At 41.1% G+C, this 13,332-nt stretch overlaps 1 long non-coding RNA gene, 1 other non-coding gene and 1 pseudogene across 2 annotated transcripts in view; all 3 read right to left on the reverse strand.

Annotated features, from left to right (window-relative positions):
* Positions 1-1,991: 1,991 nt before the first annotated feature.
* Positions 1,992-13,332, reverse strand: part of LOC119086775 — a 52,977-nt gene continuing 41,636 nt past the window's right edge. Inside the window, exons 2-3 of the long non-coding RNA XR_005090129.1 lie at positions 4,278-4,336; positions 1,992-4,198 (exon numbers count right to left, since the gene is read on the reverse strand). This is a non-coding gene — a long non-coding RNA (uncharacterized LOC119086775). The remainder of the gene's footprint in view (positions 4,199-4,277; positions 4,337-13,332) is intronic.
* Positions 9,646-12,382, reverse strand: LOC114692326 (annotated as a pseudogene).
* Positions 12,743-12,844, reverse strand: LOC114692400. Its single transcript, XR_003734409.1, has one exon. It is a non-coding gene; the product is annotated as a U6 spliceosomal RNA (small nuclear RNA).

Below are 13,332 nucleotides of genomic sequence, written 5' to 3' on the forward strand. Positions count from 1 at the left end.
CAAATGAGGCGATCCAGGGCTCTGGAGGGCAGGCCTAACATGTTGGTATTGGATAACAAGGCAAATCCTAGATTAAGATTTCTTTTCAGTTGAGTGATCCTCATAGACGTCTTTATATTCATTTTCTTTGAATCTTTGAAGTAGATACTACATTTTAAAGAAGAGAAATCAACGTCACAGAAAGGTTAAATAATTTTCTCAACTCCACTTAGCTAATAAAAGGTGTAGGTACCTTCTATGTAAACAATTAACCTTCCAAGAATTTCTAACAGAACAAGACTTTCAACATCAGTGTATGAGCTAGAAATAGATGAACAACCCTCAAAGTTTCTTGGTTGGTTCAGGAGAAGAGAAAAAAAAGTTTGGCTTTTAAAAATAGTTGATTCTTGATGATATTCATCTGAAAAATCTTCATATATATATTTGAAAAGCCCATCATCCCATTTATTAGCAAGTGACTTTAAGAGGCATTTAGTGTTAATGTTTAAAGTTGCCTTCATGAGCTGTGAATGCAGTTCTGCTGTAGGGTGCTTATGATGCTCAGAGCACCTAACTCCATTCTTAACACTCTTCCATCACCTCCACAGGCAGACGAAGAAGAAGAAAAAGAGAAGGAGCCCCACTACTATCACGGTCACACCTTCATTACCTTCTAAAAGCCTCTCAGGCTCAGTGCTGAGTGGCTGAGGAGCCCACCCGTCTTTTGATGTAGTACGGCGTTAACATAGATACTCGGCCTCTTTGCTCTTTTCTGATTTCTTGGTTTCAAGCTCCAGAGATCCGATCAAGCTAGTTCAAGAAATAATAGCACTGATCTTTGGTTTGACTGGGTCACATGGAATGTTTCAAGTACCGGAGACCCGATCAAGCTAGTTTAAGAAAACACAGCACTGATCTTTGGTTTGACTGGGTTCCACAGGATGTAGAAAATAAAGCAAACAGGAACTCTTCTGCTAGGGTTTTATTTGGGAGGTACAAATTGAAAAAAGTGGATGAGAAAGGGGAGAAAGCGTGTGGAGACTGGTGGGCATTAACAGGACATGAAATGTTGTATCCTGGGCCCTGGGAGCTGTTACCGGGACACAGCTGGCCAGGGAGCAGGTTCTGGGGCTTCAGGGGCAGATGGGTGACATCTCATCTGCCTGGCTCTCTCCTGTCTCTTAATCAGGGATCATAGCTTCTGCCACAGGGCGTTAGCTCCCTTGCACTCTCCTACACCTTCAGTGTTTGCTTAGATTTTTCTAGTTCAGCAGCCTGGAGTAGCCAAGGAGGCCTCCCAGCAGTCAGGGTTGACCGGCAGGTGAGAGACAGAGAAAAATCTAAGGAGGCAGACAAGATTTATGTTACAGCGACATTCTGCTGAGTGCTAGGATTGGATTATTATATTACAACTTCATCAAAATCATTTGAGACGTCGATTAGATTCTGACTTTGCAGGTTAGAGGTCTGAAAATTAAAATAAGTAGACTGGGGTGTTTATGGGAGCTGTTGGACCCGAGAGCTTACACTTTGACTGGTAGGCAGATCTTGATTTTGAAAGCTCTCCGAGAGTTTAGAGCAGTGGTTCTCAACCGTCCTAGCACTGTGACTCTTTAATATAGTTCCTCATGTGGTGGTGACCTCCAGCCACATTCCGTTGCTAATTCATCATCATTAATTGTGCTACTGTTATGAATCATAATGTAAATATTTGTTTTCGGTGGTCTTAGGAAACCTCTGTGAAAGGGCCATTTCAACTGCCAAAGGGGCCAAGACCCGTAGGCTGAGAACCACTGGTTCAGAAAGCTTAGTGAAGTGATATAATTCCAGGAAAAATATACAGCGGGCAGTCTTGAGAAGTAGGACTGGGCATTTCCACTGCTTCCAGGACAACTGGAGAAACCATTCATACTTTCAGGGCATCTCTGGTAGCAGCTTGTGCACAAACGACAGAAAATTCTGATAAATATTATAAATGAATTGATTAGAAACTATAGGTAGACCACAGGACACATATTGGATGCTCAGGGAATGTGGGTATCTAGAAATCCTTAGGAGCATGCTAAGTGTCTACCGGCTCTGGAATGCTCTGTTTCTGTTTTTCCATCACATGGTCTGAAATTCAAAACTGCAGGAAAGAGAGCAGGTTGTGTAAGAGTTATTGAGGTGCCAGCCTTTAGGTTGCACATAATAACAGAGAAATCAGATGGAAGAGCCTGGAGTGATGTGTGAGTTTGCTTTCCTGTTGGAGTTCACCAGACGGGGCAGACAGTTACACAGGAGGATGTAAGATGCTATAAGGATTGGCTGGGGAGGAAAACTGATCAGACACAACCACAAATGTTCTTGTACCCTTCTCATCTCTGTGCTTACCACAGCACACAGATCGTCATTTGTGGACTGTTTTTGTATTTGCACATTTCTATAAAGATGTGGCCAGCCTCAATGCATTTCAAAGTAAAATATAAATGACTTTCAGGTCTTCTGTTCTGAATTATTTATGGCATGACTCCCTTCTTTTTGAACGGTCTACATCTGATCATGGAAAATGACAGTATTATAACCTTCCATCAGACAAAATGTTAGCTCTGTATTTCTTTATTTACAGACACTTTGTGTGTGTCTGTCTCGTATTTACCATTGTAGCGGATGCTGTGGGAGACAGCAAACCCTTGGGCAAGGTGGCATTACCATTTTCTAGTTGGTATTGGATGTAGGAAAAAATAAAATAGAATAGATAAAGGTTTATAAAATTGCATAATCAGATAAAAATATGTCCATGTGAATAAACATAGTGTGGTTGAGAGTATAGTTTGTGATAATATGTGGAGAGTTAGACACAGAATACATAATTAGATCTGAAAGGATATATTTGATCTGGAAAAGAGATAGATTTTGTGATTGGCAGCTAGTTGACCTACATCTAGACTATGTTCATCTAATTGACAATTTCTGCTATTCATTTGTTCCAGGAGATAGGACAGAGATTGATCTAGTCATCAATTACTCTTCTGTGTATCGTATGAAGAATTCATTCCAGGGTCATTCCTCTTGCTCATGGCCCTGTTCTGTAGCCTTGCAGAGAGATGCTGTTATTCCGCCCTTTGTCACCATCACAGACTCAGTCCACCTGTCTACTGCTCTCTTTCCACCATTAATGTCATGAAATGCCTCTGGCAGCATAAATAACTTTATTACTAAGCTGTAAAGTAGAGCAAGAGATTAATATTGTATGAATTGCATTCCATTCAACATTTTTCCTCTAATGGGAAGAGACCTCAATATAGTCTAGAAAATACATCCTTAAAACTGCTGAGTAGCACGTATTGGGTGAATGGCATTAGCAAGCCCTGTAGCTGCAGGAAATTTTGATTGCAAGGTTGTTTTTAATAAATTCAGGTTTACTTCTGGGGTCCTCATTTTCTTCAGGAATTCAATTGATTAAGGCAGCCTAACTCTCAGGAGTAACTACAAGAAATTAGATTTGACTGTGAAGTCTAAGCAAGGCCCTGACTGATGATATGACCCTCTCAGCGTCATCAGGAGGCCAGCGTGACCTGCTTTGTTATGGGAGGTAATTGACATGGAAAGCTTTTGAAAACTGAGGTTTATAGGAGCAAGTACAAGCCAATGATGTTTTGTTTCATCCCAGGTATTTCAATAAGATGTTAGTTGTCAGGTCCTAATGCTGTGTTACGAAACCCAAGTTTAGGGAAGATATTAACCTCCTTTGCAATAAACAGAAGTTAAGCCAGAAAGGATAAAAATAAAATTCCCTCTAGATCAGTGTGATTGCTCTTTAAGGAACAGAGGAAAAAAAGGCTTTTCAGAAATAACAGACTCAGCTTCGTTTGATGTGAGTTTATTTCTCCTGGGCCATTTAATAACTCCATCTTAAAATTTCTTCTCCTTCTCCTTCTCCTTCTTCTCCTTCTCCTCCTCCTCCTCCTTCTTCTTCTTCGCTTGAAGATTAGAATTCATTTTGCCTTTTATTGTAAATGACTTCAAACAAAACCTTCATCAAAATTAAAGATACTGGGGTCCAGTCCTGAATTTTCCTGCCCAGTGAGTTTTAGCCTTGATATCCCCAGTGGAAGAAACACTTGACTGGCAGTATTGATTTGTACAAGACCTTTCCTGAGGGCTTCCCAGGGAGTGCTCCATTCCTGGATCATTAGCACGGAAAAAACTTACCCTCCTCTCTGCTCGAGAATGGATTCTGCAATGCAAATGAGCATAAGGTTTTAGGGATAAATCAAACTTCTGGTCTAGTTCATGAATAAAGTAATACTTCTTACCTGTTCCCGTGCCATTATTGGAAGCACACCACTCATAAGACATTTCGAAGCACTGTGACCTACAAGGTAAACACCTGGCGTGAGTCAGCAGCTCTCAGAAGAAATGGCTTTGCCTAGTGAGACCAGAGCTTCGCTTTCAGATTCTGACTTTGACAATGACAAAGGAGTATCACTTGGAGGGCATATTCCCACTGGCATTTCGTTGAAGGGTTATGGCTTGGAAGTACTCTAACCTTTAATGCCCATGTTGGATCTGTCAGACATTATTAATGCATCATGAATGAATTATAATACAAATGTTACTGTGATGCAAATATAAAATTCCCATTTGCAGTCCCTTCCAGTCATTGGGGAACTAGGCTGTAAGTCTTAGAGAGGTCTGGGCTATGGTCTTGTTAGTCACTCTTCTGTCCTCAAAGCCACACAAGGAGATGTCCAAAATTTTAGTATACTAATATATATATATATATATATATATATATATATATATATATATATATATATATAATTGTTAAATGTGTTAGAAACCCAACTTGTAGGTACTTAAGCAAAAAGGAAGTAAGCTGTTGTGTGTGGTCAACCCTAGAATGAAATGTGTGCACCTGGCCTTAGGAGTGACATTGAGGGACCCAAATCCATAGGCCTTGTCTTCACCACTCAGTGTCTTTCATTAGGTGAATCATGACCATAGGTAGCTCATGGCTTTTATCAGTGCATTAGCACCAAGGAGCTGTCACATCCCTTCTTTGGCTTGGGGTTTCTTTAAACTGCTCTTAGTGAGTATGTGCGTTAACTCTTGTCGACTTAACACAAACTTCGAGGCCCATGAGAAGAAAGAACTGAGGTTCTGAATTTCCTCCACCAGACTGGCCTGTGGGCATGACTGGGTGGTGTTTTCTTGATTTATTGTTGATGGAGGAAGGCCCAGGCCATTGTGGATGTTGCCATCTCTGGGCAGGTGGTCCCAGGCTGCAGGAGGAGACCAGCTGAACAAGCATGGAGAGGAAGGCCCCAAGCAGAGTTCCCCCGTGGCCTCTGCTTTAGTCTCTGCTTCCAGATTCCTCCCTCGAGTCCCTGCCTCGGCCTCCCTGGATGATGGACGGTAACCTGTAAATCAAATCAAGTCAGCCCCTTCCTCCCCATGTTGGTCTCATTAGTGTTTTATCATAGCAATGAAAAGTAATGGGGACAGTGGGGAAGTTAGGGACCCAGACAAAGCTTGTAAGGAGTTCTTTTATCAGAAATTGGTTAGTTTATGTTTCAAAAGTCAGTTGTGAAAAGTTTAAAAAAGAGTGTTCATAGACATTTAATCATACCTTTAACTTGCTAATCTTTTAATGAGAAACAAGACTTAGGGGGCTGGAGAGATGGCTCAGCGGTTGAGAGCACTGACTGCTCTTCTGGAGGACCCAGGTTCAATTCCCAGCGCCCACATGGCAGCTCACAACTGTCTGCAACCCCAGTTCCAGGGAACCTGACGCCCTCACACAGACGTACATGCAGACAAAACATCAATGTACATAAAATAAAAATAAATAATTAAAAAAAAAGACTTTTCCTTTTGTTTGGAGAGCCATCTGATCCTGCACTTTCTAGCTATGATTTCTTGAGGATGGAGCCAAGATATAAATGCACTGGCAAACAACCCTCATGAAGATCCTTTCTAGATGTTTAAGATTGTCTCCTTAGCTGAATATAGTGGCATTACCTGTGATCCATTTGACGGGCTTGTTTGGTTATCTTTATTTGGTGTTATAATTTCCCGTTATGAGGTTTTCCCAAAGCTTTCAGGATACGTTTGGCAAGAACCAAACTTTGATTCCTGCTACACCCACTTTCAGATTTAACGGAATTGTGTGCTCACGACAACTGGTAAAATTGGCAGTAATATGTGGGAATGAAGCGTTAAGGTTGAGAAGCAAACACCTCGAAGGGATAAGTGAAGTTGGCAGATGCTCTGAACAGTGATGGGTAGCCACCGTGGTCACTGGGACCTAGGTGTCCGCTGGTCTCTGAGACAGTTTGTGAAAAGCAGACGCCTCCATATAAGAACGTATACCACAGTGTAGTAAACTGTGGTCAAGACACGGGAGCAAAGGAGAAAGAGCCGGATTGGAGCTTAGGACAGCAAAGGGTGGAAGGTTCTGGTAATAGAACAGTTCAGATCCTGAGTCACTTCCAGTTGTCCAGGGTTCCAGATGCCAGATGTTAAACACCAAAAAAAAAAAAAAAAAACCAAAACACCACAATCACAAAGTTTTTGAAAATTGTTGTGTATTGTAAATGTTTAGATCAAGACCATTCATACACACCAGATGCTACTCATAGGTCACCAAGGGCCTTATTCAAAAGCCACCTAAGCAATAGGGCTCATTGAAAATTGCATGAATGGCAAACACCCTGTGAGAATATTTATGTGACTCTATGAATACATAGTGTTTGAAGATAATGCCAGCATCTCAGCATTGAAGTAGTTCTAAATGTTAAACTGTGGCCAAATGTTTTCCCCCATGTGAGCATCCCCACTCATGTGCACCTGGATAGGGCATATTAGGATGAATGAAAGCAACAGTAACCAGAATAGATCATCTCATTTCATCTCATCTCATCTCATCTCTCTCTCTCTCTCTCTCTCTCTATCTCTCTCTCTCTCTCTCTCTCTCTCTCTCTCTCTCCCTCCCTCTCTTCAGTGGGAAGTGAAACACATCATGCAGGACCTCACAGAATTTTAAAATAAATGTAACAGAGAACCCAACAATTCTCCTTTCTGAGAAAAGCCACTGGCAATGACCAGACAATGCTTGCATTTTTTCAATTCTTTATACTGCTTTCATGTAAAGCTGTTATCCTGTCTCAAGGCATTGAGTGACCTTAGAAGTAAACATCAAATCATTGTTTGCCCATCAAATCCGATAATAAAACACTGAAAAAATGTCCTTAGTTGAGGAGCTTGGAATGTTGAATGATTTAGCCCTAAAAATGAAATTGTGACTTATGTTAAATATGAAAAATGGTTACAGTAAATACCCACTGCAGGAGATTTGCACAGATTCTGATCTAGATAAAGCATCCTCGCATCCCACAGGTTCTGCGGCTCTTCTGCAAGTTCCTACCACCATCACTCATTCTGACATAGTCTAAAGGGATTTGGCCAGCAATGACTCTCCCTCCTCTGTGTTTTTGTCCTGGCAGGTATGGCTCTCAGTGATAGATGTCACAAACATGCACAGCCAGCATGGACATAAAAAGGCTGTGGTGTCTCACAGGGAAAAAAAATAGCAGGGAAAGTGATAAAATGTGATGAACAAGCTTATTTTCTCACAGTTACTAGTCACTTCACTTTTTTAAAAGAAAAAAAAGGAGTGTATGTTGGGAAACATTATTAGGAAGAATAACCTTTAATTGAGGGTGATGTATTTGACAGTAAATTGTGGGTGGGTTTTAAGGGGGATGGATGCTGCTTTAATGAGCTCCCATAAACTGGGAGGAAAAAAAATCATGACACAGTTGACAGTTTTCCAGCATGAAAACTTTCCTTTTAGCCCGAATCACGCAGTTTGATTCTTCGGGCTTGACCAGGCACTGACAGGACTAATGTGTTGACTTAATACGATTGATTGGGTGGATTAAAGAAGATTTGAAAATATACTTGGCATGTCCAAGGGTCATGCATACATAAAATTTATTTGCAATGTTTATTTTTAGTTGTTTTTTTTTTCTCAACTAATCTTGCTCTTCCTATGGGGTGAAAGCCTTTATTTAAGTTCTAAAATTATAGGATTAGTTATTGGTCATTCACCTGCAACAAAATAAGAAAGCCAATGCAAAATGGTAGATGAGGTAGAAATGATGAGATGTGAAGGTCACTCTTGGAGATGTAGCATTAAGATTTAGACTCAGACAGCCGAGGCAGGCCTAACATGACGATGTGCTTGGCTGGGCTTAAGAGATGCAGGTGTACACCTGTCCTCAGCATGACTTGTCTGCTTCAAGCTGAGAGTTTCAGATTCAGCCCAGTTCCGCATCTACTCTGCTGTCTCGTGTTTGGATCCCCAAATGGCATAAATGGATTTACAGAGAAATATTTTTGTTATAGATGTGTTTTTCTTTAGTCCTACAAGTTTGAAGTTATAGCTCTCATTGAAGTAATGCAGTGTTAATGTTGAATGATAAATTGTATATTAGTGCTTCCATTCTCCAATACTGGTTTTGGTGTTAATTCATCTGTTTTTAGGTATATGTAGCAGTTTATCGAAGAAAGTATTCTTTTGTTGTTGTTTTCTCATATATTAAATCCTGACTGTATTTTCTCCTCCCTCCTCTCCTCCCAGTCCCTTCTCACCCATCTCCCCTCTTCCCCAGATCCACTTCTTTTCTGTTTCCCTTCAGAAAAAAGGAGCAGGCCTCCCAGGGATATCAACCGAACATGGCATAACAAGCTATGATAAGACTAGGCACAAATGCTCATATCAAGGTTGGACATAAAGGACCATAAGGTATATGTAGAGGACCTAGCACAGGCTCCGTGATTGTCACTTCAGTCCCTGTGAGCCCCTATGAGGCCTGCTTAGTTGATTCTGTGGGCCATGTTCTTGTGGTGCCCTTGACCCCTCTGGCTCCTACAATCCTAAAGCAAGTATTCTTTACTGTGACCTCTAGTAAATAATTTATCAAATGTGAACTTAATACATTTAAATTTATAACATAGATGTTTATGAGATGCCCATATTATATGTTATTATGTTATATATATTTATACAAGTATTTATATAATACTTATATTAGTTATATAAAGAGTTTCATTTCACAAAGCAAGCTTACCTTATTACCACTAGTAACATTGTTGAACAAGGATCCATAGGGTGTGTAGAGCTCCTATATTAGTGTGTGGACACTGTTATGACAGCCCAATCTCACACAATCCCATAGAAGAAATATAATGCCAATTAACAAAAGTAACTTCCTCATCTGATCACTTTGTGAAATCAGAGTCTGGTCACGGGACCCTAATACAACACCATAAGTCTGGGACTTAAAGGTTTTTGAGGCATCTGATTGACTTTAGGTAGTAGTGTAGGGTTATAGAGTATCTCAAAGAGAAGAAATTGGAAACAGGTCCCTATCCAGGGCTCTTGGTAATCCTAGGCACTGCAAGGAGAGGCATCTATTATGGACAAGGGAGGTGTTAAGAGCACTATTCACCCATTCCTTCCATTTCATTCTTTAACAATGTAAAAATCTCTTTTGGTGTCTCTGGATTGACAATACCCCATCTTTAGGTTCCTTTCTTTCTCTTTCTTTCTTGTTTTCTTTTTTCCTCCTTCCCTCCCTCCCTTCCTTCCTTCCTTCCTCCCTTCCTTCTTTCCTTCCTTTCTTTCTCTTTTTCTTTACCAAGGCTGTAACAGTTCACAAACACCCTACCCCCAATCACAGGCAGACCAAGGGGATGGTAGCACTAAGGTTTATTGGGGCACCCTAGTACAGATTCTGGGGCTTGCCCATGGTGCTAGTTCCTCTTGAGCAAGGACACCAAGAAATTGGCAGCCAGATTATCATCAGTCCTCTTCATGTGCCCAACAGCAATGGCCAGACACACCACCTTCGTCATCTGGACCTTGATTATGGACTTCACCTCATCTACTTTGGCCACCATGTTTTCATTGCATGTCAACAGAGAAGAGAACTTGCCAGTCTCGCTCAGGTCTGGGTCCAGGATACATGGGATTTGCTTGATTAGAGACTCAGAGGCAGCATACTTCTTGGTCAGCTTTTGGACCAACTTCTTGTTCTTTGTAAGCTTTCTTCAGCACTTCAATGTCCATGTAGGGGATCTCCACGGCCTTGGCTTCATCACAGTGTTGGTGGTCTCCAGGACACAGAGAACTTGGGGTGAGATGTGCACTTAAACCTGATGGTGCTCCAGAAGTGTTTGTCCTTCTGTGGGTCATAGCTCTTCAGGCTGATCTGCAATGCCACCATTTCCAGAAACTTGTGGCACTTGCTCTGGTTCCTGTGCAGGACTTTCAGCACTTGTCTAGTATAGGGTATTGTGAGAGGCGTTGCTGCCCATGGCTGCTCAAGCCACAAAACCTGGAAAAGAGCCTTCCATCTTTTCATTTGATGTCCTGGAGAGAATTTGGCCAACTAAGTTTGAATGAATTATCTAGATCTACAATAATCAGTTATGGACAAGAAAGAAGAAAACAGGATTTTATAACCCAGATAAGAACATTTCCATTTCAATAGCCTTCGTCAAAACACAAATCACAACGGGTGGATACCCCCATGAGGCAAACTGCTACTCTTAAGTGGCATTGACTCTAGGTACAAATATCTTTGGGAATTTGAACCCCAGTTTTGAGCTTCTCAGATTTCAAAGAACATTAACAATTAATAAGTCTAAGAATCCAACAAATGAAAGTCTGATTACTCAGAATTGCATGGGGAGTTTCTGGAAAAAAATGAGGCTAGAGCCAGGTCTGTAGTACCATGATACTTATTCAGTGCAGTAGAATTAGAACCCCATTGGTGCTAAAAATTGGTTCAAAATGTAACAAGTCTCTTCATCATCCTAGTTAATATGATGCTCTCTGAAAAGGAAGGCTGCCTGTTGCTCATTGGGCACTGAAAGGGCTTGTTTGATCCTTGGTTCTGGAGCTCATCGTCAACCAGCAGTCTGTAATTTCCTGCGATACTCCTTTTTCCTTTTTATTAGGAAGGAGAAGCATTTCCCTTATTTCATCTTCAGAGATTTTTTTTTTTGTGTGTGTGTGTCCTTTATAATTCTTCAAAGTGATTGAAGAGTAGCTCTGTAGTGACAGCTGTAAAGCAATTTGTGAGCCTTCAAAAAGATGCAGTCCAAGTAAAATTTATTTTTCTGTGTTAACAAAGTAACACATGACACCAAATATATCCTGCCCAGGTCTCCTATCCAGAACCCTGGCTGTTCCAGAAAGATGTCTCCGAAAGTATATCTTTAAGACATGGAAAAGATACTGGTAGCACTAAAGAAAAAATCTTTTATTTATTATTTTTTGTAAGAGCTAGTGGGATTATGAGAGCTATTGATTGGGAATATTGGTCCCACACTAAACATTGCATTATTCTTTTTGAGTTTCTGTCAAGACCCTGATGTGAAGACTTTGCAATTAACAGTTGAGAACTCTGACTTGGCAAAAATCATTATAGTAACCATTTTCTACATTTCTCCCATAAAATTACTGCAACAAACAAGAGTACTTCAATGAGGCATAATGATGCAAACCTGTAATCCTAGCACCAAGTAAGCTGAGGCAGGAGAATATCAAGGTTTGGGCTGTTGGGAGGCCCTACTGGTCAGAGGTTGCAGTCTACAGTGGCCTGGCAGTTCTCTCCGAGCTTGGTGCAACATAGAGGACTCCTTCCCAGCAGCAGAGGCTCCCTGCTCTCTCTCTGACCTTATTTGGAGAATATCTCTAGGTCCAGATGCCTGACTTATCTCAAGTATGACCCTTGACACAGTTCCCTGGGGAAGCTTTGCCCCTGCTGCCCATATGGTAATTAGACTTTATGAGAGGCCGGTGTTTCCACATATGATAACCAAGACTTGTACTAGGAATCTTATGATAGGTGTATGCTGTTTAATGCAGATTAGGTTCTGCCCCAGACACTGCCCTCACCCTTGAGTAACGTTGAGCTGTAACACTGGAGCAGAGTCCTGGAAGGCTGTTTCCATTATACCACAGGCAGGACGAGGCCCTGCTTATCACTTCTGCCTTTTCTACCCTTGTGGCCTGGTAGTCAGCAGACCACAAAGAAAGAAGAAACCCCCACAGGGCCAGTTTGGGATACACATTGAAACCCTGTATGAAGATATAATAAAAGAAAAGAAGAAAAAGTATGCTGTAAAAGTCTCTCTTCTCTCCCCCACTGCCCCTGGCTGTGTGTGTTGTGTGTATACATGCACATCTATGCATGCATTCCAGGATATGCATTTTGTTTCATGATATGAAGTATGCTCCTTTCAGCAAAAGGAGGTTCCGGGAGATACTGAGATGTAAGGAACTCAGTTACTGGTCAGAGAGGAACTTCTATGGAGGCACCAGTTCTGTTTGGTTAGAAGTTAGTATCTGGTCTCCATCATCATCACAAAGAAATCTCTGATTTCTCCTTCAAAAGTCTTAGTTCAGTTTTAACTCTCCTTTGATGTTTCTTCCTAGCATCCTGCTCCCTACAGGAAGGGCTTCAAATGATCCTTTATCTTCCAAACCTAACTGGATATAATTCTCTCACATACACATTGTTGTCCCTACACAACCAAATCTTTTGAGGTTTTCAAAAATTAACTTGGGCTGTTCTCTCTTTAAACCATCATTCAGCCTAATGAGGCACCGAGAAAGATGATAAAGGTAGATTTTTTTTGTTAATGAAAATAATCTTTATTACATCAAGTAATAAATACAAAGATACAACAGTTTCAGTTGTCTAAAAATTTGGAATGCTTCACCCATTTGCATATCATCCTTGTGCAGGGCTGTACTAATCTTCTCTGTATCATTTCAATTTTAGTATATGCGCTGCCGAAACTCTGCAAGAAAGATTTTTTTTTTTTTTAACCAAAGAATGGTCCAAACAGACTCAACACTTTGTGGGGGAAAGGAGAGAGTTCTGAAAATGTTCTTAAGCTTTTGGGGGCTCACTGATCTCTGCCTTCAGAGAAACTTGCTCTTCCCTCAGAGGCCTCCTCAAGCCTCTCCTGGATTGTAGGCAGTCTGTCATTCTGTCATTCAACTAGCTCTCTCTGTGGAAATGTTCTCTCCTCCATTTAAATGGAGCAGGGACACAACCTGCTTGAGGAAGAACATAGAGCACGTGGCTGAAGTGGGTACTAGCAGAATACAGAAGTCTGCAGGTGTCCAGACAAATTATTGATCCCAGTTCACCATAAATATTCCACTAGATTCAGGGGGTAAAGTTATTGCTTTTTGAGAGTAGTCTCCTAGAGGGAGCACACCATGAGAGATCGGCTTTTCAAAGACAAATATTAGATGATTCCCCAGGGTGGGGAGGGATGACT

Source organism: Peromyscus leucopus, chromosome 16_21, assembly GCF_004664715.2.
Source record: "Peromyscus leucopus breed LL Stock chromosome 16_21, UCI_PerLeu_2.1, whole genome shotgun sequence".
In the NCBI taxonomy this organism is placed as follows: Eukaryota; Metazoa; Chordata; class Mammalia; order Rodentia; family Cricetidae; genus Peromyscus; species Peromyscus leucopus.